The sequence below is a fragment of the Oncorhynchus mykiss genome, chromosome 11 (genome assembly GCF_057628025.1).
Source record: "Oncorhynchus mykiss isolate SJ-2025 chromosome 11, ASM5762802v1, whole genome shotgun sequence".
In the NCBI taxonomy this organism is placed as follows: domain Eukaryota; kingdom Metazoa; phylum Chordata; class Actinopteri; order Salmoniformes; family Salmonidae; genus Oncorhynchus; species Oncorhynchus mykiss.
The window spans coordinates 28,345,205-28,369,164 of record NC_143032.1 but is presented as its reverse complement, the minus strand read 5'-3'; the positions used below and the strand labels follow the sequence as shown (position 1 = coordinate 28,369,164).

The following is a 23,960-nucleotide window of genomic DNA, read 5'->3' as shown; positions in this document are numbered from 1 at the left end:
TAGGTACACTTCAACTATGACAGACAAAATGAGGGAAGAAAATCCAGAAAATCACATTGTAGGATTTATGAATTTATTTGCAAATTATGGTGGAAAATAAGTATTTGGTCAATAACAAAAAGTTTCTCAATACTTTGTTATATACCCTTTGTTGGCAATGACAGAGGTCAAACATTTTCTGTAAGTCTTCACAAGGTTTTCGCACACCGTTGCTGGTATGTTGGCCCATTCCTCCATGCAGATCTCCTCTAGAGCAGTGATGTTTTGGGTCTGTTGCTGGGCAACACGGACTTTCAACTCCCTCCAAAGATTTCTATGGGGTTGAGATCTAGAGACTGGCTAGGCCACTCCCGGACCTTGAAATGCTTCTTACGAAGTCACTCCTTCATTGCCCGGGCGGTGTGTTTGGGATCATTGTCATGCTGAAAGACCCAGCCACGTTTCATCTTCAATGCCCTTGCTGATGGAAGGAGGTTTTCACTCAAAATCTCACGATACATGGCCCCATTCATTCTTTCCTTTACATGGATCAGTCGTCCTGGTCCCTTTGCAGAAAAACAGCCCCAAAGCATGATGTTTCCACCCCCATGCTTCACAGTAGGTATGGTGTTCTTTGGATGCAACTCAGCATTCTTTGTCCTTCAAACACGACAAGTTGAGTTTTTACCAAAAACTTCTATTTTGGTTTCATCTGACCTTATGACATTCTCCCAATATTCTTCTGGATCATCCAAATGCTCTCTAGCAAACTTCAGACAGGCCTGGACATGTACTGGCTTAAGCAGGGGGACACGTCTGGCACTGCAGGATTTGAGTCCCTGGCGGCGTAGTGTGTTACTGATGGTAGGCTGTTACTTTGGTCCCAGCTCTCTGCAGGTCATTCACTAGGTCCCCCCGTGTGGTTCTGGGATTTTTGCTCACCGTTCCTGTGATCATTTTGACCCCACGGGGTGAGATCTTGCGTGGAGCCCCAGATCGAGGGAGATTATCAGTGGTCTTGTATGTCTTCCATTTCCTAATAATTGCTCCCACAGTTGATTTCTTCAAACCAAACTGCTTACCTATTGCAGATTCAGTCTTCCCAGCCTGGTGTAGATCTACAATTTTGTTTCTGGTGTCCTTTGACAGCTCTTTGGTCTTGGCCATAGTGGAGTTTGGAGTGTGACTGTTTGAGGTTGTGGACAGGTGTCTTTTATACTGATAACAAGTTCAAACAGGTGCCATTAATACAGGTAACGAGTGGAGGACAGAGGAGCCTCTTAAAGAAGAAGTTACAGGTCCGTGAGAGCCAGAAATCTTGCTTGTTTGTAGGTGACCAAATACTTATTTTCCACCATAATTTGCAAATAAATTCATTAAAAATCCTACAATGTGATTTTCTGGATTTTTTTTCCATTTTGTCTGTCATAGTTGAAGTGTACCTATGATGAAAATTACAGGGCTCTCATCTTTTTAAGTGGGAGAACTTGCACAATTGGTGGCTGACTAAATACTTTTTTGCCCCACTGTAAGTGTCTGCTCTACTCAAAATTACAACCCACTCTTTGCAGCATTATCACAAAAATGGAAGAGGCAAGTGGAAGGGGAGAATGTAAGTAAAATAAGTATACCAGTTTCATTTAAGGACCCCCAAAAAATGATGACAGCTGTGCCATATAGATTGCAAAATAGTTGGGAAGAGATTTTCGATGTACCGATTCTATGGCACATGGTTTATGAACTGATAAACAAAACAAGATTCAAAACTTAGAGGTTTTCAATTTTAATTATTATACAAAATTCTTGCAACCAATAGAATGTTACATATATTGGGGATACAAGCATCCCAGCTCCTCTGATTTTACTGCGAAGAGAAAGAAACATTAGATAATTTGTTTTGGTACTGTTCAAATGTAGCTTGTTTTTGGTCGCAAGTACAGGAATGGCTGAAGGTTGGAGTCATTAAAACTAGTTTTTCAACCACTCCACAAATGTCTTGTTAACAAACTATAGGGTTTTAGAAAGTTGGTAAGGACATCTAATTTGTGCATGACACAAGTCATTTTTCCAACAATAGTTTACAGCCATTTGACTTATAATTCACTGTATCACAATTCCAGTGGGTCAGAAGTTTACATACCCTAAGTTGAATGTGCCTTTAAACAGCTTGGAAAATTCCAGAAAATTATGTCATGGCTTTAGAAGCTTCTGATAGACAAATTTACATTATTTGAGTCAACTGGAGGTGTATCTGTGGATGTATTTCAAGGCCTACCTTCAAACTCAGTGCCTCTTTGCTTGACATCATGGGAAAATCTAAAGAAATCAGCTAAGACCTCAGGAAGAAAAATTGCAGACCTCCACAAGTCTGGTTCATCCTTGGGAGCAATTTCCAAACGCCTGAAGGTACCATGTTCATCTGCACAAACAATAGTACGCAAGTATAAACACCATGGGACCATGCAGCCGTCATACCGCTCAGGAAGGAGACGCGTTCCGTCTCCTAGAGATGAACGTACGTTGGTGCGAAAAGTACAAATCAATCCCAGAACAACAGCAAAGGTCCTTGTGAAGATGAAGGAAACAGGTACAAAAGTATCTATATCCACATTAAAACGAGTCCTATATCGACATAAACTGAAAGGCCGCTCAGCAAGGAAGCCAATGCTCCAAAACTGCCATAAAAAAGCCAGACTACGGTTTGCAACTGCACAAGGGGACGAAGATCATACTTTTTGGAGAAATGTCCTCTGGTCTGTTGAAACAAAAATAGAACTGTTTGGCCATAATGACCATCGTTATGTTTGGAGGAAAAAGGGGGAGGCTTGCAAGCTGAAGAACACCATCCCAACCGTGAAGCACAGGGGTAGCAGCATCATGTTGCGGGGGTGCTTTGCTGCAGGAGGGGGTGCTTTGCTGCAGGAGGGACTGGTGCACTTCACAAAATAGATGGCATCATGAGCCAGAAAATTAGGTGGATATTGAAGCAACATCTCAAGACATCAGTTAAAGTTAAAGCTTGGTCGCAAATGGGTCTTCCAAATGGACAATGACCCCAAGCATCCTTCCAAAGTTGAGGCAAAATGGCTTAAGGACAACAAAGTCAAGGTATTGGAGTGCCCATCACAAAGCCCTGACCTCAATCCTATAGAAAATGTGTGGGCAGAACTGAAAAAGCGTGTGCGAGCAAGGAGGCCTACAAATATGACTCAGTTACACCAGCTCTGTCAGGAGGAATGGGCCAAAATTCACCCAACTTATTGTGGGAAGCTTGTGGAAGGCTACCCGAAACGTTTGACCCAAGTTCAACAATTTAAAGGCAATGCTACCAAATACTAATTGAGTGTATGTAAACTTCTGACCCACTGGGAATGTGATGAAAGAAATCAAAGCTGAAATAAATCACTCTCTACACTATTATTCTGACATTTCACATTCTTAAAATAAAGTGGTGATCCTAACTGACCTAAGACAGGGAATTTTTACTAGGATTAAATGTCAGAAATTGTGAAAAACTGAGTTTAAATGTATTTGGCTAAGGTGTATGTAAACTTCTGACTTCAACTGTATAAGCTGGAAGTAGAAGCCTAAGAGTTGTTAGCCATTAGTTTACTCGGGGAGGGGTGGTAGGGTTAGGGAAAATACATTTTTTTAAATATAAAAAAAAATTTTAAAAAAAATGGGGGATTGGAAATGATACAGAAAATTATATTGATGGAAGCCACAATATGAAATATTAAAGCAGACCTACCCCCTACAAAAAAATGACAACCTCCTCTTCCTCAACGTTAGCAAGACAAAGGAGCTGATCGTGGACTACCAGAAACGGAGGACCGAGCACGCCCCCATCCACATCAACAGGGCTGTAGTGGAATGGGTTGGAGTGTTTCAAGTTACTCGATGTCCACATCACTAAGGAATTAACATGGTTCACACACACCAACACAATCGTGAAGGCATAACAATGCCTCTTCCCGCTCAGGAGGCTGAAAAGATTTTGCATGGGCCCTTAGATCCTCAATCTTTTTTTTACAGCTGCACCATTGAGAGCATCTTGACTGGCTGCCTCACCGCTTGGTATGGCAACTGCTTGGCATCCGACCGCAAGGCGCTCCAGAGGGTAGTGTGTACGGCCCAGTACAATCACTGGGGCCGAGCTCCCTGAAATCCAGTACCACTACAGCAGGCTGTGTCAGAGGAAGGCCCTAAAAGTTGTCAAAGACTCCTGCCACCCAAGTCATAGACTGTTCTCTCTGCTACCACATGGTAAGCGGTACCAACGCACCAACTCTGGAACCAATAGGACCCTGAACAGCTTCTATCCCCAAGCCATAAGACTGCTACTGTAAATAGTCAACCAAATAGGTACCCGGACTATCTGCATTGGCCCTTTTTGCACCAACTCTTTTGAATCATCACATACGCTGCTGCTACTGTTTATTATCTATCCGGTTGCCTAGTCATTCTACCCGATACCCATACGTACATGTCTACCTCAATTACCTAGTAACCCAGCACATAGACTAGGTACTGGTACCCTGTATATACAGCCAAGTTATCGTTACTCTGTGTATTTATGCCTTATGTTATTATTTTTCAATCTCTCTCTCTCTGCATTGTCGTAAAGTAAGCCTTTCACTGTTAGTTTACACCGGTTGTTTACGAAGCATTTGACAAAAAGTTTTATTTCATTTTAGGTGTCTAATAGTAATGGAAATGTCCATGGAAAGGCCTGGGAGGCCGCAGGTTTCCCCAGAGTTCCTGTGAGAGAACAACCAGGAAGGAAAGCCTCTTTCCTGGGGCTTTAGAAGGCTCAAGGCAGGGCCGCTCAGAATTCTCCCTATCCGCTCTTCCTACCACAACTCCTCACCCCCTGACCCTGACGATCATGTGTCCGCAGCTTCACCAGGGCGAGAGCGGGGACAGGAACCACACAGGAAACAGAGCTGTAACCCAACACACGGGGGGGGGGGGGGGGGACCTGGAGCGGTAAGTAGACTTTACAACCAGAACCAGCACACCACCACATTGTATGTCGGCAACAAGCTCAGCAAGCAATGGTAGGACAGCCCCATACTGCCTGGCCTGGCATCAGTCCTAATGGAGCCCACGTGGTGCAGCTATCCGTTGGATAGGAGATGCTTCCTGTGTGAAAGCTGTGATAGAGCTTTGTGGGTTAGTGCTGCTGGCAGGTGTTGGTACAGTTACAGTGTGTTTCACTGGACTGGTCTGTTGAAGTATACCTATAGTCTGTAGTGCTGAGCGATAATGCTTTTAGAGGTTGGTTTGGTTTCGGTTCTATAAAAGGATCACCATTTTCGGTTTTGATCATTTGTTTCAACATGAATGATTAGAGCTTTTTTATGGAAACTCCAAAGCCAAAAATAGTGAACATTCAATTGCCAGGTCAACATAGAAAAATTGGAAATTACAATGAAATAATAAAATATTTCAGTTGGGTATATTACTTAGTTAACTTTGAGGGGGGGGGGGGGCAAAAAAGACAACAAAAATGTGTCATAAGGAATAATGTTTTGAAGTGTCTGTCCTATATCTAGGAGATAGAAGAAAGCTCAGGTAATATTTTTGCTTTTCTGGACACATATTTAACCCCTTATTTTTTATTTGGCACAAAATTACCTCCATACTTCCATTTATTTGTATGGGTTACCTTCAAAACAAGTCCCGTCACACTTGTGGGGTCGTAGATCAAAACGGAGAACACCATCAGGTTCGAGAGACTCCCATTTCCAGTGTGGTCATATTCGTTTGTAGCGCAAACAGTTCGGACACTACAGATGTTTTCGTGAGAAGACGGGATGTCTAATGGTCTGATAACACCACTGTAGCTCGGTCATCGTCCACCGCAGGTGCGGAAGGCCGACATAGGCAGATGCGGTGGATTGAGATGCAGATCTCTCTTAAACTGATGGGTTTTGATGGGATTTTTTTTACAATGTTACTTATACTGAACAAAAATATAAAACAATTTCAAAGAATTTACTGAGTTAGTTTATAGAAGGAAATAAGTCAATTTAAATTCATTAATTAATTAGGCCCTAATCTATGGATTTCACATGACTCGGAATACAGATACGCATCTGTTGGTCACAGACACCTTACAAAAAAGGCAAAGGCAACGCCGATACTGATTATTGGAGGACCAAAAAGAGCCGATACCGATTAATCGGACGATTTTTTAAAATGTATTTGTAATAATGACAATTGCAACAATACTGAAAGAACACTTATTTTAACTGAATATAATACATCAATAAAAATCAATTTAGCCTCAAATATTGAAACATGTTCAATTTGGTTTAAATAATGCAAAAACAAAAGTGTTGAAGATAATAAAAGTGCAATATGTGCCATGTAAAAAAGCTAACGTTTAAGTTCCTTGCTCAGAACATGAGAACATATGAAAGTTGGTGGTTCCTTTTAACATGAGACTTCAATTGTAGGTTGTAGGTAATATAGTATTTATAGGACTCTCTCTCTCTATACCATTTGTATTTCATATACCTTTGACTATTGGATGTTCTTTTGGCACTTTAGTATTGCCAGTGTAACAGTATAGCTTCCATCCCTCTCCTCGCCCCTACCTGGGCTCAAACCAGGAACACATCGACAACAGCCACCCTTGAAGCAGCGTTACCCATTGCTCCACAAAAGCCGCGGCCCTTGCAGGGCAAGGGGAACAACCACTCCAAGTCTCAGAGCGAGTGACGTTTGACCCGCTAACTAGCTAGCCATATCACATCGGTTACACCAGCCTAATCTCGGGACTTGAGAGACTTGAAGTCATAAACAGCGCTGTGCTTGCGAAGAGCTGCTGGCAAAACGCACGAAAGAGCTGTTTAAATGAATGCTTACGAGCCTGCTGTTGCCTACCATTGCAACAGCACCATAATTTGCAAATAAATTCATTAAAAATCCTACAAATGTGATTTTCTGGATTTTTTTTCTCATTTTGTCTGTCATAGTTGAAGTGTACCTATGATGAAAATTACAGGCCTCTCTCATCTTTTTAAGTGGGTGAACTTGCACAATTGGTGGCTGACTAAATACTTTTTTGCCCAACTGTATATATATTTTTTGAAATCAGCCAAATCGGTGTCCAAAAATACCGAAATCCGATTGAAAACTTGAAATCGGTCCTAATTAAAATTGGCCATTCCGATTAAAATCGGTCGACCTCTAGTACTTTATTGATATTTTTGTTTAGTGTAGTTGGTAAATAACCAAATAAAAAAGTTAAACTTCAGTTAATCGCTCAGCACTAGTATCAAGATAACAATCACAATCAGCTGATTTTTTGTTGCTCCCGGACACCCACTGCAAGGTCACAACTGGTGACTTTTTTTAAAAGGATATACTACTCCAAAATGACTGAAAACGGAATTATGTTGACACCATCTGAAATATAACGTCACTGCACTGTAGGGATATATGATAAGGAGTAAGCGGTGGCTGTATGCTCGTGGCTCTCGCTGCTCGCTCTGCTACAAATATTCTTTGTAACTAGTCACTCTGATCTTAAAGCGATAGTGTGACATTTTCTCAATTAAGCCCCCTTTCTACTTACCCAGATTCAGATGAACTAATAGATACAATTTGTATCTGCATACAGTTTGAAGGAAGTTGAAGGTAGTTTCGCCAGCCATTGCTAATTCTTTGCGCTAACCATAGCTAGCATTTGCGCTAAGGCTAGTTTGCAACTTCCTTCAAACTGGACGGAGAGACATAAAATGGTATCCATGAGTTTCTGACTCTGGGTAAGTAGAAAAAGGGATTAATTGCCAAACTCTTAGACTATCCTTTTAAAACCACGTCTCGGCAGAAATATATTTTTGTAAATGTTTTTTTTGAGTGGCGGCGACACGGGTGCCGTTGACATGTGAATAAATGGGAAACACTGGACAACAACGTTGGGACGTATGTAAAGTAGGAGTTTTGCAGCTAGACTCAGATCCAAGATGGAAGATGGGCTAAAGACCACCATAATTTGCCTCATGTTTGCAGAGCCCTGAGATCACGGTTGAATTTGGGAACTTAACTTCAGGGTAGCAGTCAGTGTTCTGGCTTCTGCAATCATTTGTTTGCTGCTCTGGGAGCCTGGAAATGATTAGGCCTCATGGACAATTAGCTGGAGCATCACTGGGCTAAATATAGGGCTTTCTTGGCAGGTCTGATCCTGGGTCAGGTCCATGACAAGAAGTTCCTCCTGTTGTTTATCTAGTCTGGGCTTGATATTATTTTATACAAATCACTAGACGTTCCATTCAGTCGGGCAAGACAACGTGAACACAGCCCAAACATGTCCGTCGGTCCGTCTACCAGGTGTCGAGAGAGAGAGACAGACGGACCGGTGTGGGTAAAAAATGTGGTGGGAGAAAGAAAAAAAGAAACGTGGGAATGAGACTGCAGGACATTTTGGGATGCAGAATTGTTTTTGTTTGGCAAACAGTAACTGTCTCAAATTGCAGAGAAGGAATCTCAGCTTGTAAATTCTCAAGGATGATATGATTTTTAGTTCCATAATTTGCAAATAAATTCATTAAAAATCCTACAATGTGATTTTCTGGATTTTTATTTCTCATTTTGTCTGTCATAGTTGAAGTGTACCTATGATGAAAATTACAGGCCTCTCATCTTTTTAAGTGGGAGAACTTGCACAATTGGTGTCTGACTAAATACTTTTTTGCCCCACTGTAATTTGCTGGGGGTTTTTTTGTTGTATTTTATGAAGAACAATAAAATGCATAAAAAATTAAAAACGTATTTTAAAAAAAATTGCTCAGAAAACTCAGTGGGCAAAACCAAATTTGGCCCGCGGGCAGGCAGTTGGGGAACCCTGGGTTACTGTATCAGACACAGTGTAGGCTACAAGTGAAATTTGGCATTGCTTGTTTCCACTAAAATGTAAGGGTTGCATACATACAGAAAGTTTTTTTTATTTGTATATCTTAGCCAATTCAACAAACATGGTTCAGGAAACATGCTTTCCCATGGCGTGGTGCTCAGGAATTCATGCAAAAAGAGAGAATGCTTTCCCAACACTCCCACCCCCTACCAAAATATATATTTTTTAAACTGAAGAGATTTTATCCTTAAAAAACAGGAGGTTCGCCCACTTGTTCACCTGGGATAACTCTTGGCCGGTGCAGGCTAACTAGAAGGTTATAGAAGCCTGGGAATGTTTAACATCAAGAAGGCAATCAGAACATAGCAAGAGCACTGGGAATACCGCAGGAAACATGGAGAGTAACCCTTTCCTGTCTGCCAGAGGAAAGAACGGAAAACCAGGAGGAAGACTATTGGGAATTTGACTTATTCCTGATCCAAACTAATGTGAGTGAAAGCATTGTCTGCATTTATAGGTACGAATTGTAGAGAGAAAAACTTTAAGCACTTTAAGTTAGACTTATACATTAAACAGACCTCTACCTACATCAGAGGATGTCTTAACATTTGCAGATGCCTTTTTTATTTGTTTATGTGTACTTAACAAAAATATAAAAAACGCAACACGCAACATTTTCAAGTATTTTACTGAGTTACAGTTCATATAAGAAAATCAGTCAATTGAAATACATGTACTAGATCCTACTCTATGGGTTTCACATGTCTGGGAATACAGATATGCATCTGTTGGTCACAGATACCTTAAAAAAGGCACAACAATGGCACATGAATGAGACTCAGGATCTCTTCGCAGTATCTCTGCGCATTCAAATTGCCATTGATAAAATGCAATTGTGTTCATTGTCCGTAGCGTATGCCTGCCCATACCATAACCCCACTGCCACAATGTGGCAGGGCGAGCAAACCGATCGCCCACACAACACCATACATGTGGTCTACAGTTGTGAGGCCGATTGGACGTACTGCCAAATTCTTTAAAAACAACGGAGGCGGCTTATGGTAGATATTAAAAAGTATTAGAAATTAACATTAAATTCTCTGGCCACAGCTCTGGTGGACATTCCTGCAGTCAGCATGCCAATTGCACACCCCCTCAAACCTTGAGACATCTGCAGCATTGTGTTGTGTAACAAAAATGCAAATTTTAGAGGGGCCATTTATTGCCCCAAGCACAAGGGGCACCCGTGTAATGACAATGCTGTTTAATCAGCTTCTTGATAATCCATCCACCTGACAGGTGTGGCATATCTTGGCAAAGGAGAAATGCTCACTAACAGGGATGTAAACAAATTTGTGTGTATGGAACATTTCTGGGCTCTTTTATTTCAGCTCATGAAACATGGTACCAACACTTCACATGTTGCGTTTATATTTTTCTTCAGGATACATAAAGCGTTTCAGGAAACAGAGGTTTTCTTTGTAACCCAGGCAGAGAATTTATTTTTTATTTTTTTTATTTTACCTTTATTTAACCAGGCAAGTCAGTTAAGAACAAATTCTTATTTTCAATGACGGCCTGGGAACAGTGGGTTAACTGCCTGTTCAGGGGCAGAACGACAGATTTGTACCTTGTCAGCTCGGGGGTTTGAACTCGCAACCTTCCGGTTACTAGTCCAACGCTCTAACCACTAGGCTACCCTGCCGCCCTGAACACTTATCACCAGTAACGCTTGTTTTAAGTAGCCGTATGCTATGGAAGTCACGTGACTGTGCTTAAGGGGGAGCCTACAGTGTGCGACAGACAACAGAATCATATATAGAAATTGGTGGTCACCATGATGAATGCTCCAGTCTAGATGATTTCAACAGACTTCAAAATAAAGACAAATGAACTATAGGATAAAGTTGAACTATGAGAAGGTCAAACCACTCACTAACTGTGATGTCAAATATGAAACAGCCTAACTGAGTGTGCATGGCACATTTCTAAGCAAAACACACTGGATGCTCCAAAAAAGAAGCCAGAAAGTATTTACTTTGTAAGGGAGCATTTACGGTTTCCGTCAATAGTATAGACTAAATATGACGAATTCTGCTTGCTACGCCAGAACAAATATGTTGCAGGTTTTCTAAATCGCATTGCGTTAGACAACATCACAACAAAGATGATTTGCATCATCACCTTTTGCATCATTGATGCCATCGTGCCAAACACATAGCGTTGCATAGACTTAGTTTACATTTATATTTTTTGTTCAGTACATATTGAAAGTGTGTCCTTGGAGTGACATCATTTATTGAAATAAATGCAGTCGAAATATGTATGGCGAATGGATAATGAACAGTCATTCAGAGTGCATAGAGGGGATTTTTTACTTGGCGTAACGTTGCGCTCTTCAACAGATGTCCCGGGTGACGCAGGAAAAGGCAGAATATAAGAAGAGAAAATGTGATTGTTACGGTTTAATTCTGCCCCCTTTCATGAATGGAGCCGGGATTTCCTTTTGAAGGTTGATTTGAATATAGACAATTTGGGGCTTTTGCTCTCTGTCTCTGCAAAGATTACAATCTTAATTACTTTCTTAATTAGCTGTGATTCTCAGGGAATGCGTGAGTCATGTCGCTTTTACACAATCTCAGGACATTGAAAATGTAGCCTAGTTCTACATCCTCACACTGTTTATCAAGTCTGTCTTTTGCTGACATTTGGAGGAAAAAGCCCACCTTCAGCACATACAAGCTCTGTAATAATAGCCCATCTCTAATTACAGTGGGTAGAAACCTGAACTGATCAGCTTTTACTTGTTCAGTATTGCAGACTTATACGACGGTCACATTCCCTGGATTTACGTTGACCGTTTTCTGATGAAAAAGGGCCGGCTTGTGGCAGAGAGAGGCAGACAACATCCTTCCTGTATGATGCTCCCTAGTGGCGCGGTGGTCTAAGGCACTGCATCTTAATGCTAAAGGCATCACTACAGACCCTGGTTAGATTCCAGGCTGTATCACAACCGGCCGTGATTGGGAGTCTCATAGGGCAGCACACAATTGGCCCAGCGTGTTCCGGGTTTGGCCGTCATTGTAAATTAGAATTTGTTCTTTAACTGACTTGGCTAGTTAAATCAAGTTTAAATAATATAAATGTAAAAATTCTCAGGAAAGTTTGTGATAAATATGGTTCCTCCGTGAAGCTTCTCACCTGGCGGATCAATGAAACATTTAGCTAATCAAGAGGAAAGCGGCCGTAGGAAGAATAAGGATAGACGTAAGAGACCATGGAGCAATCGGTGTTAAGTAAATCCAAATGGTTTATTATTCATTGGATAAATGGACCAGATGGATAGGTTGAGTTACCTTTCTCAGGCCATCACAACGTTACATGTCTCAGTAAATTGACCATGTCTGTTGGTCACAGACTAGCAGCATACACCATAGCATGAGAGAGGTGTTTATTACCTTCATTCCCTTTTCTAATAAAAACCTGCCCAAGAGGTGTGTCACGCTTGGTCACATGGACTGCTATGGTGAGAGCTAGCAACAACTGGAAAGACTGAGAAAGACGAGAGCAAGAGAATGAGAAGGAGGAGTAAGAGGGGATTTCCACATTACACGATCATTCGCATAGCCACCCTAGCCACTTCATGTGGGTGCTAGCAAGCAGGCTAGGTCGTGCTAGTGTCAACAGCCAATCCAGTAGCGTCTGGAAGTTATAATGAGCTTCAATTGGTCAAAAGTGTCACGATATCACTGAGTATTTGCATAAAGTTCAGCTTTCCCCTACTTTGGTCCTGCCCTGTTCATGCTCCCTCGCCCATGCTCGCATAAGCCCCCCCCGCCCACTTCACTTCCCTCCATTGAAAATGAAACGGGGCTCCGTTGTTTCATTGCCCCCAACATGTTATGTGGAAATGCATTGTGAGAGAGAGCGATAGAGAGCAAGGTAAGGTCCAGCTGAGCCAGCTGCATGCTATTACTCCATTCTCCCTCCGCAGGAAATGAGCAATCATTTAACACTGACAGGTACATGCTGAGCCTCGCCATCTCTGCTCTAAAACATACCAAATAATGTATTCCAGCAGTTTAACATTAACCCTAAGGCTCGCTGTACCTTTTTCAAGGTTGGTCTCATACCCTTACAGTGTGTGTGTGTGCATGTATGTGTGTGTGTGCGCGCACACGCACGCTACAAGGGTCTGTTGCCTCTAAGACAGGAAAAACACAACAGACAAAAACTCCTAAAACATCTGAATCACTTTTCTGGTCATGAAAAGCAGTAATTTAGAGGTCTCGTGTGAGCTGTAGAAGGCTTAGCGTGTCCAACTTGAACTGGGGTGTAGCTGAAAGCCTGCCTTAATGCACTGCCAGGTCTCTCACTCTTAAGGAGGGAGAGGCTAAGCCATCATTCCAGGTACTGGATCTGAGGGACTATTCAGTCGCTCTCTCCACAGTGCTGGGTGAATGAGTCGAATCGCAACCAGGGAGTGATCATACTTCATCACAACAAGAGGCCAAGGGCCTCACATAAAAAATATTGCGTAGAAACTAATCTAAAATCCTACTTACAAATGGAATTTTAGAATGGTCGTATGTGTCCATAGAAAAAGTATGATTTATCAAAAAAATCCTACGAGCATCATACGCAAACTGAAAAGGAGATAACCATTGGTAAATAACAATTGTTCTCCGCCTCAGTGCTCATGCATGACCGTAACCATATATGGTCAGAATGATTCCTTTAACCCGTTGGGAATATACAATGCCGTACCATGAAATACAACTGCGCATTCAAAGAAAGCAAAGAAAATGTTGAAATTCCAAAGCTGAAATAGAGGCAGTGGTGTAAACTAAAAATACCCCAAAAAAACTACTTTAGTATTTTAAAAAGTATCTGTACTTTACTATTTATATTTTTGCCAACTTATACTTCACTACATTCCTAAAGAAAATAATGTGCTTCTTACATTTTCCATGACACCCAAAAGTACTCGTTACATTTTGACAGGAAAATGGTCCAATTCACACACATATCAAGAGAACATCCCCGGTCATCCCTACTGCCTCCTATCTGCCGGACTCACTAAACACAAACACTTCATTTGTAAATTATGTCTGAGTGTTGGCGCATGCCCATGGCCGTCAATAATAATAAAAAACTGAATAATTGTGCCGTCTGGTTTGCTTAAAATAAGGAAGTTTAAATTATTTATACTTTTACTTTTGATACTTAAGTACATTTCAGCAATTCCATTTACTTTTGATACTTAGGTATATTTAAACCCAAATACTTAGACCTTTACTCAAGTAGTATTTTACTCAAGTATGACAATTGAGTACTTTTTCCACCACTGAATAGAGGTACTAGTGTCAGAGATTGAGTACAACCCCAAAAAATATTTGGCTCGATCAGTTGTGGCGTGACCAGTAAAAATAAAACACATAACTACAAAGAGGACCAATTCAATCAAGTTGCTTTAGCAACAGGAATTATACTTCAAACAAGTAGACAACACTCATCAATAGGCCATCCTTTCTCAACAGCTCCCTCCTGTAAGAGTATAGGCCAACAGTGCTGTTCTGCAGAATGACGGAATCATTACGTTCCACCTGGCCACCGAATTCATCAGCGTCTTTTGCGCATCACCTGCACAGAAAGAGTGGAAGCCTTTTCTGTTCACATCATTTAAATTGTTTTGTGATGTGATTTTATGGAGATGTGGGTGCCGTCTATTGCTCCGTTTGTATTTGAGAAACCATTGATGGCATCCTGGCAAAGAAATACGTCTCGACTTCAACCTGTTGTGGGGATGGTGTATGGAAATTGTATGTGTTACTGTTTGTTTTGCTGATGATTGCATCAAAAACATTGGCTTATCGAGGGCTGAGAGATGACGGTCAACGAGCTCCTGCTGAAAAAAGTGCCTGTTGCCAAATACCTGAGGGTGGATAGCATTTGGATGTGCACCGGAATGGCATTTGTTCGCCTTTTTAAACAGGGTATTTCTTAAATCCTCGCAAAAATCCTATAAAGTTGGTTTTTGGAAACGATAGCTGAAGAGCAAATCTGTACTTTCTGCAGAAAATGTCCCCCACCAGTCTCTAAAAACATGCTCTCTGCAAAATGCAGCGTTGGCCAAAGCTTTAAACAGAGCAAGATCAGGCATCTCTCCGTCTAGTTCCCATTACCTCAGTCTTTTATAGTATGTCAACAATGGTTTCACTTTCACACGTACCTCTCATTTAACAAATTACTGTACTGATGTGGTCAAATTATAAAGCATGTCAAGTTACAGTATGTTGAATTCACAATGGAAATAAGATGAAATCAAAAAATGATTTAATTATTACTCTCACAATTTCAACATATCATTTCCCCGTTCTATGCTTGACAAGCAGTTCCCTTATTCCACCACTTGGCACTGTACTACTCATGGCCATGGCTGTACGTACATTTACGTGCACTCTCAAGCAAACGTTCATACTGATATTTCAAACTTGTATCTATTAAACTGTCCGCTTCATTCCTAGTGACATTAACAGCCTGATTTCAAAACATCAGCGGAACGATGCACCGCAATCAGAAAGACTTTCTGGAATAAGATCACAGAAACCGAAGATCTCCGTTCTGCCTATGATTTCTAAGATATGAGAGAGAGAACAATCTTCCTGCTGTCTAATTGAACTCTTCAGGGCAAAAAGACGCCCTGGATCTAGGTTGTCCTAAATATTCCAAACCCCATCTATAATTCTACATGACAAAAATCACATAAAAAACATCTCTCCTGTGCAAATAATGCTGCTGTGCCATACATTATGACACACGAATGCACGCACACACTGCACAGGGGAGGGAGGACAGAGTGGAAGGCAACGAAACAGGCTGCAATAAACAAGAGAGTCTGTCTGCAGCCCTGTTGTTTTGTCTGTGACAGAACCAACAACCCCTCAGGCACAGGACCCGTCTCTTGCTCCCTTGCTACTAGACAATTATTCCCAAGCACAGATGTCTAATTACTATAAAAACAACTATAGAGATGAGGAATGAACAGATCACCGCCCCGAGCCCTCCGCCTCCCCGACGACATGGCTTCCCTTCTCAATTACACTGGATTACCTTCGATAGGCTGGCTGACCTGTATCATCAGATAATGCTAAAGCTACTGTGTCTTGTGATGCTGTTGGCTCAACTTGGCTGTTGACATAATGAATATAGTCTGGGGAACCCGACCCTAGGTAACTGCCTACCTAGGGAAACTATTATGCATAGGCATTTGTCGACTAGAATTAAGGAATGGAGGAACGGAACGGCCCAGGTCTAGTCTGACCTGGAAGTCTTGTTAGGAACACACACGATCCCACACACTACAATATCTCAGACAGCTTCTCAGATATTTGGTTTCATTCAGCATCCATTTAGTCAATAAAGATCAGCCAGTGAAAATCCTACAGCATCATGCATTGACCAAGAAGCCTCTGTCCAGACCGACCACTCACCAATCCCTTCCCAGTTCCCCCCCCCCCCCCCCCCCCCACTCCCCTGCATCTATGGCCTACATCACTCACTTTTATGGGAGTAGGGTGGTGTAAGGTTTAACAAGACATTTTACTCGTCAAGAGACCCGACATTACACAACCATAAAACGATGAGGTCCACAAATCTCTGTCTGACTTTGTGAGCAGGCCTTGTTGTGCGGTCGGTCTTCGATGGACGGCGTTGCCTCTAAATAGAATAGTGGGGTCAAGATTCTGGGTTGCCTTGCCTACATGAGCTGCAAAATATCTTGCAAAATAAGAAGTTTTTTTAGGAGTTTTAACAATGTACCCAGAAGAATTATATTCAAGCACAAAAAGTATATTTAAAATAAAAACATATAAGGTCTTTAAAATAAAACCATCTAAGAGATCTATGATCATCATCTCTCAAAACTGCAGGATGATGAAATAACCTAGCTAGCTCCTAGGTCCACATCCTACTCTGTAACAGAGCATGAAATACAGCGCTGGGGTTTATAGAGAGCCAGCTGAGCCACCATTCACCCGACTGTGTCATTTTCCTCGGAGCCTGTGCCATAGCTGGAGCGGCTCCACTGACCAGAGGCGTCTGTGGTCTGCCCTGTGCGCCAGGCAGTCGGCCTGGTCTGGTAGTGGACCGGTGAGGCACTGCGGCAGGGCAGCCTCCCCGCCCCTGACGCAGAGTACCCGCGCTGGGGAACGTCTGAGTAATGGCAGGGTAACCTGATCCAGCCAGAGGAGGAGGTAGGGAGGGGGAGTGAGCTAAGCTGACGCCTAAATCATAGCAGGAGGATGGAGGGAGAGAGGTAACGAGAGAGGTAACGAGAGAGAGAAAGAATGGGAGGAGGCCTGGAGACAGGAGGATGAAAGTAAACTAAACTTCTCCCTCCTGCCTCTGAGCACACGTACGTGCCACACCCACTGCTGGGCTAGGGAGTTACACAGAGATGAAAGGGAGTGGGCATGGAATTCAACCTTACTGCATGCAATGTCACATCATGTCACTGACATATTTCAATACAAAATGCCTACATGAAACAAACTCGATGTAAGTTTTCTCCAATGCTTGCGCTATTAAATGACTTAGCAGGCATGGATTAGAAAAATATGAAAGCCAAGGTAAGTTGCTAGCTAGCATTAAACTGGTCTTATAAAAAACAATCAATCATAATCACTAGTTAATTACACATGGTTGATGATATTACTAGATATTATCTAGCGTGTCCTGCATTGCATATAATCTGACTGAGCGTACACGCATACAAGTATCTAAGCATCTGACTGAGCGGTGGTAGGCAGAAGCAGGCGTGTAAACATTCATTCAAACAGCACTTTTGTGCGTTTTGCCAGCAGCTCTTCGTTGTGCGTCAAGCATTGCGCTGTTTATGACTTCAAGCCTATCAACTCCTGAGATGAGGCTGGTGTAACCGAAGTGAAATGGCTAGCTAGTTAGCGCGCGTTAATAGCATTTCAAACGTCACTCACTCTGAGCCTTCTAGTAGTTGTTCCCCTTGCTCTGCATGGGTAACTCTGCTTCGATGGTGGCTGTTGTCGTTGTGTTGCTGGTTTGAGCCCAGGGAGGAGCGAGGAGAGGGACGGAAGCTATACTGTTACACTGGCAATACTAAAGTGCCTATAAGAACATCTAATAGTCAGAGGTTAATGAAATACAAATGGTATAGAGGGAAATTGTCCTATAATAACTACAACCTAAAACTTCTTACCTGGGAATATTGAAGACTCATGTTAAAAGGAACCACCAGCTTTCATATGTTCTCATGTTCTGAGCAAGGAACTGAAACATTAGCTTTCTTACATAGCACATATTGCACTTTTACTTTCTTCTCCAACACTTTGTTTTTGCATTATTTTAACCAAATTGAACATGTTTCATTATTTACTTGAGGCTAAAGTGTACATTCAGTATTGTTGTAGTCGTCATTATTACAAATACATACAATTATTATTATTTTTTTAATTAAAAAAAAAAAAAAAAAAATCGGTTGACCTCTAATCTCTACCAGCGGCTTTCTTGTCATATCCTAACTATCAAGGTATTCTCTTCTCTGCTTCTCCTCACCGGTGACCCAGTCATCATTACAGCCTTTCCCTTGACTCCTTCCTTACTAAACAGAGCTTCGAGTTTACATTATGAGAAACGGTTTCATTTCACGTGCTCGCAGTCCAGCTAGGTGCCTTTATGACTGAAACAGGACGTCGCGAGGTCGTGAGCCAGCGTCCTTTCAGCTTTCTCATGTTGTTATTACAACTTCATTATTGAACACCGGACACACGGCTTCCTCTTATCAACTGATGGTGGCTCAGAACTGGCGCCAGAGAACGTGATTATTACATGGAAATACAGTATGCTCAACCTATTACTGGACAATGAACCACTGAAATAACAATGAAAAACTGAAGTGGCTTACTAAGCATAACGCGTCACATACACTGACTATACCAAACATTAGGAACACCTTCTTAATATTGAGTTGCAACCCATTTTGCCCTCAGAACAGCCTCAAGTCGTCGGGGCATGGACTCTACAAGATGTCGAAAGCATTCCACAGGGATGCTGGCTGATGTTGACTCCAATGCTTCCCATAGTTCTGTCAAGTTTGCTGGATGTCCTTTGGGTGGTGGACCATTCTTGATACACACGGGATACTGTTGAGCGTGGAAAAACCCAGCAGCGTTGCAGTTCTTGACACAAATCGGTATGCATGGCACGTACTACCCAGTGGTGTAAAGTACTTAAGTAAAAATACTTGAAAGTACTACTTTAGTATCTGTACATTACTATTTATATTTGACAACTTTTACTTTACTACATTCCTAAAGAAAATGATATACTTTTTACTTCATACATTTTCCCTGACACCCAGAAGTACTCAAAATACATGTTGAATGCTTAGAAGGACAGAAATTCTAAAATTCACCCACTTATGAAGAGAACATCCCTGGTCATCCCTGCTGCCTCTGATCTGGCAGACTCACTAAACACATGCTTTGTTTATAAATGATATCGGACTGTTGGAGCGTGCACCTGGCTATCTGTAAATTTAAATAAACAAGAATATGATGCCGTCTGATTTGCTTAATATAAGAAACTTGAAATGATTTATACTTTTACTTTTGATACTTAAGTATATTTTGGAAATTACATTGACTTTTGATAGTTACGTATATTTCAAACCAAATACTTTAACATGTATCCTAGGCCTACTGGTTGTATGAATTTGGGATCTATCTCCCCACAACTGTCCCAGAGTCTGTTTGGAATAGGCCATTTCTTTCTCGACAAGCTGACCAATAGAATAGGTTAACTTTTCTACTATGGGGGATAGTAGATTGATGGATTACTCATCTTGTTGAATGACGAAAATTAGATATGGACAGGTATTCTAACATCGTCAAAGTGCACGTTAGAATTGGGTAAGAAGGACTGGACATTGTTGCATCCTCGACTTGCATGTTCTGTTAATATGAATGACGATAATCTAAAAATAGGATTTCTGTCATTCTGAGCACCGTGGTTGGACGCCCTAACCAGGTTATGCCCCTAATGCATATGGGTCCGGCAGATTTCTCAAATTTCTGGTAAATTAAAATGTTGCCGGGTCAAATGTCCGGCGCCAAATTTTCCTAACAGAAACCTGCTACTATAGTTCAAAAAGCACTTAAATACTGTCTTGCTCATTCACCCTCTGAATGGCACACATACACAATCCATCTCTCAACTGTCTCAAGGCTTAAAAAAAATCCTTCTTTAACCGGTCTCCTCCCCTTCATCTACACGAATTTAACAAGCGACATCTATAAAGGATCATAGCTTTCACCTGGATTCACCTGGTCTGTCATGGAAAGAGCAGATGTTTATAATGTTTTGTATACTCAGTGTATAAAGCTACTCCATTAAAAGTGCACATCAGAAACTGACACGTTCTTGTCAGAAGGTTGAACCACGTTCACGTCACACAATGTCAACTGTCACCATAAATACACGCCCAAGCGACGTCCATTCCTTTATTACGAAGTCGGGAAGCATCTTGAATTTTCTATTTTCTAGGAAGCACAATTTAGGCCTAACCAGTGACTGACTGAAACATTCACTAGACTATTTCTGTACCTGTACCACATCCAGCCATCCACAACATGGACCTTATTCATTATTCAGACTTATATGCACGTTCCTTTTCCTCTGACAAGCTGCTCTTATGCAGGCCTGAATAGATATTAAGGCCTTCTGGTTAAGGTAGGGCTGAGTGAAAACATCTTCCAGGTAGAAAACATCTTGAGGTAGGTCAGGTTGGTCAAGTTATTTTACAGATGTTTTCATCGTTCAAGCTGATAAGCAAAAGAGACTTGAGGGAAATCCAGCAAAGAAATTGTAGGCTATATAATTTTGGCAAAATGTTAATAATGGATTGGATTTACCATTTAGTAAAATGTGCATTTCTAAGAAAAACTTGATGTCCCATTTGACAGCAAGATTACAACCTCAATTACCATAACATTGAGAATACATTACACATAAAATACAGAATGTACTGTATATGGATGTGTATACTTTGGCATGTAGGTATAGTCTCACCTTGCATAGCAGCTCTCAGTTCATACCATGATATGATACTTCTCCCATAGAGCCTAACTATTCTCCAGAACCGACCTCCCGTCTTCTATCATAAAGACTTGGCACGCGTCTAACATGCCTTCGTGTTCTTTCAACAATAAAACACAAGGGTGAGCTTTATCATTTAAAATGTCTACAGAGTTGAGATGAGCAGAGCTAAGCATAAATTCACTCTTCGTTCTTGCAACAAATAGGCGATACCGACATAATTGACTGGAATTATTAAATAAAACAGACAAGTTTCTTTCAACCCTCACCCCCTCCCCCTCCCGTTCCCCTCACTCACCCCTCTCCCCTCACTCACCCCTCTCCTGTCTTCTCATCTCACCACATGTGAAACCACACTGTAGCTCCTAACATGCCAAAGTAAGCGCTCCACATCTTTCAAACAGAGTGTGTTTACAATAGATCAGAGTTCCACACTTCCACTGTACTCTATTGGACTTTATTAATGAAATAAAACAGAGGGAATCCCTTTTTTAATGTAACATGATACAAAAGAAATGCATGACCAAAAGTATGTGGACACCTACTCGTCAAACAACTAATTCCAAAATCACGGGCATTAATATAGAGTCGGTCCACCATTTACTGCAATAACAGCCTCCGCTCTTATGTCTTAAGGGAAGGCTTTCCACTAGATGTTGGAACATTGCTGTGGGGACTTGCTTCCATTCAGACAAGAAAATGATTGAAGTCGGGCACTGGTGTTGGGTGATTAGGCCTGGCTTGCAGTCGGTGTTACAATTCATCCCAAAGGTGTTTAAAAGGGGTTGGGGTCAGGGTCGATCTCGAGAAACCATTTCTGTATGGACCTCGCTTTGTGCACAGGGGCATTGTCATGCCCCCCCCACATTTAAGTGCCTTCCCCAAACTGTTGCTACAAAGTTGGAAGGACAGAATTATCAAGAATGTAAATTGTATGCTATAGCATTACGATTTTCCTTCACTCGAACTAAGGGGACCAAACCATGAAAAACACTCCCAGATCATTATTCCTCCTCCACCAAACGTTACAGTTGGCACTATGTATTGGGGCAGGTAGCGTTGCCCTGGCATCCGCCAAACCCAGATTCATCCATCGGACTGCCAGATGGTGAAGCCTGATTCATCACTCCAGAGAAACCATTTCCACTGCTCCAGAATCCAACGGCGGCGACCTTAACATCACTCCAGCCGCCGACGCTTGGCAGTGCGCATGATCTTAGGCTACTCGGCCATGGAAACCCATTTCATGAAGCTACGGACGAACAGCTCGTGCCCACGTTTCTTCAAGAGGCAGTTTGGAACGCTCTAGTGAGTGTTGCATCTGAGGACCAATGATTTTTACACGCTACGCACTTCAGCACTCGGCAGTCCCGTTCTGTGAGCTTGTGTGGCCTACCACTTCTCCGCTGAGCCGTTGGTGCCCCTAGACGTCTCCACTTCACAATAACACCACTCTCAACTGACCAGGGCAGCACTAGCAGGGCAGATATTTGACAAACGGACTTGTTCGAAAGGTAGAATCCAATAACGGTGCCACGATGAAAGTCACTGAGCTATTCAGTAAGGACATTGTACAGTCAATGTTTGTCTATGGTGAATGCATGGCTGTGTGCTCAATTTTATACACCTGTCAGCAATAGGTGTGGCTGAAATAACCGAATCCACTAATTTGAAGGGGTGTCCACATACACACACACACACACACACACACACACACACACAGTGGGGCAAAAAAGTATTTAGTCAGCCACCAATTGTGCAAGTTCTTCCACTTAAAAAGATGAGAGGCCTGTAATTTTCATCATAGGTACACTTAAACTATGACAGACAAAATGAGAAAGAAAAAAAAAATCCAGAAAATCACATTGTAGCATTTTTTATGAATTTATTTGCAAATTATGGTGGACAATAAGTATTTGGTCAATAACAAAAGTTTCTCAATACTTTGTTATATACCCTTTGTTGGCAATGACAGAGGTCAAACGTTTTCTGTAAGTCTTCACAAGGTTTTCACACACTGTTGCTGGTATTTTGGCCCATTCCTCCATGCAGATCTCCTCTAGAGCAGAGATGTTTTGGGGCTGTTGCTGGGCAACACAGATTTTCAACTCCCTCCAAAGATTTTCTATGGGGTTGAGATCTGGAGACTGGCTAGGCCACTCCAGGACCTTGAAATGCTTCTTACGAAGCCACTCCTTCGTTGCCCGTGCAGTGTGTTTGGGATCATTGTCATGCTGAAAGACCCAGCCACGTTTCATCTTCAATGCCCTTGCTGATGGAAGGAGGTTTTCACTCAAAATCTCACGATACATGGCCCCATTCATTCTTTCCTTTACACGGATCAGTCGTCCTGGTCCCTTTGCAGAAAAACAGCCCCAAAGCATGATGTTTCCACCCCCATGCTTCACAGTAGGTATGGTGCTCTTTGGATGCAACTCGGCATTCTTTGTCCTCCAAACACAACGAGTTGAGTTTTTACTAAAAACATCTATTTTGGTTTCATCTGACCATATGACATTCTCCCAATCTTCTTCTGGATCATCCAAATGCTCTCTAGCAAACTTCAGACGGGCCTGGACATGTACTGGCTTAAGAAGGGGGACACGTCTGGCACTGCAGGATTTGAGTCCCTGGCGGCGTAGTGTGTTACTGATGGTAGGCTTTGTTACTTTGGTCCCAGCTCTCTGCAGGTCATTCACTAGGTCTCCCCGTGTGGTTCTGGGATTTTTGCTCACCGTTCTTGTGATCATTTTGACCCCACGGGGTGAGATCTTGCGTGGCGCCCCAGATCGAGGGGGATTCAGTGGTCTTGTATGTCTTCCATTTCCTAATAATTGCTCCCACAGTTGATTTCTTCAAACCAAGCGGCTTACCTATTGTAGATTCAGTCTTCCCAGCCTGGTGCAGGTCTACAACTTTGTTTCTGGTGTCCTTTGACAGCTCTTTGGTCTTGGCCATAGTGGAGTTTGGAGTGTGACTGTTT

General features: G+C 42.0%; 1 protein-coding gene across 4 annotated transcripts in view; it reads right to left on the bottom strand.

The window, feature by feature from the left end:
- Nucleotides 1-23,960, bottom strand: part of LOC110535556 (zinc finger protein 438) — a 96,704-nt gene that overhangs the window by 60,642 nt on the left and 12,102 nt on the right. The window lies entirely within an intron of this gene.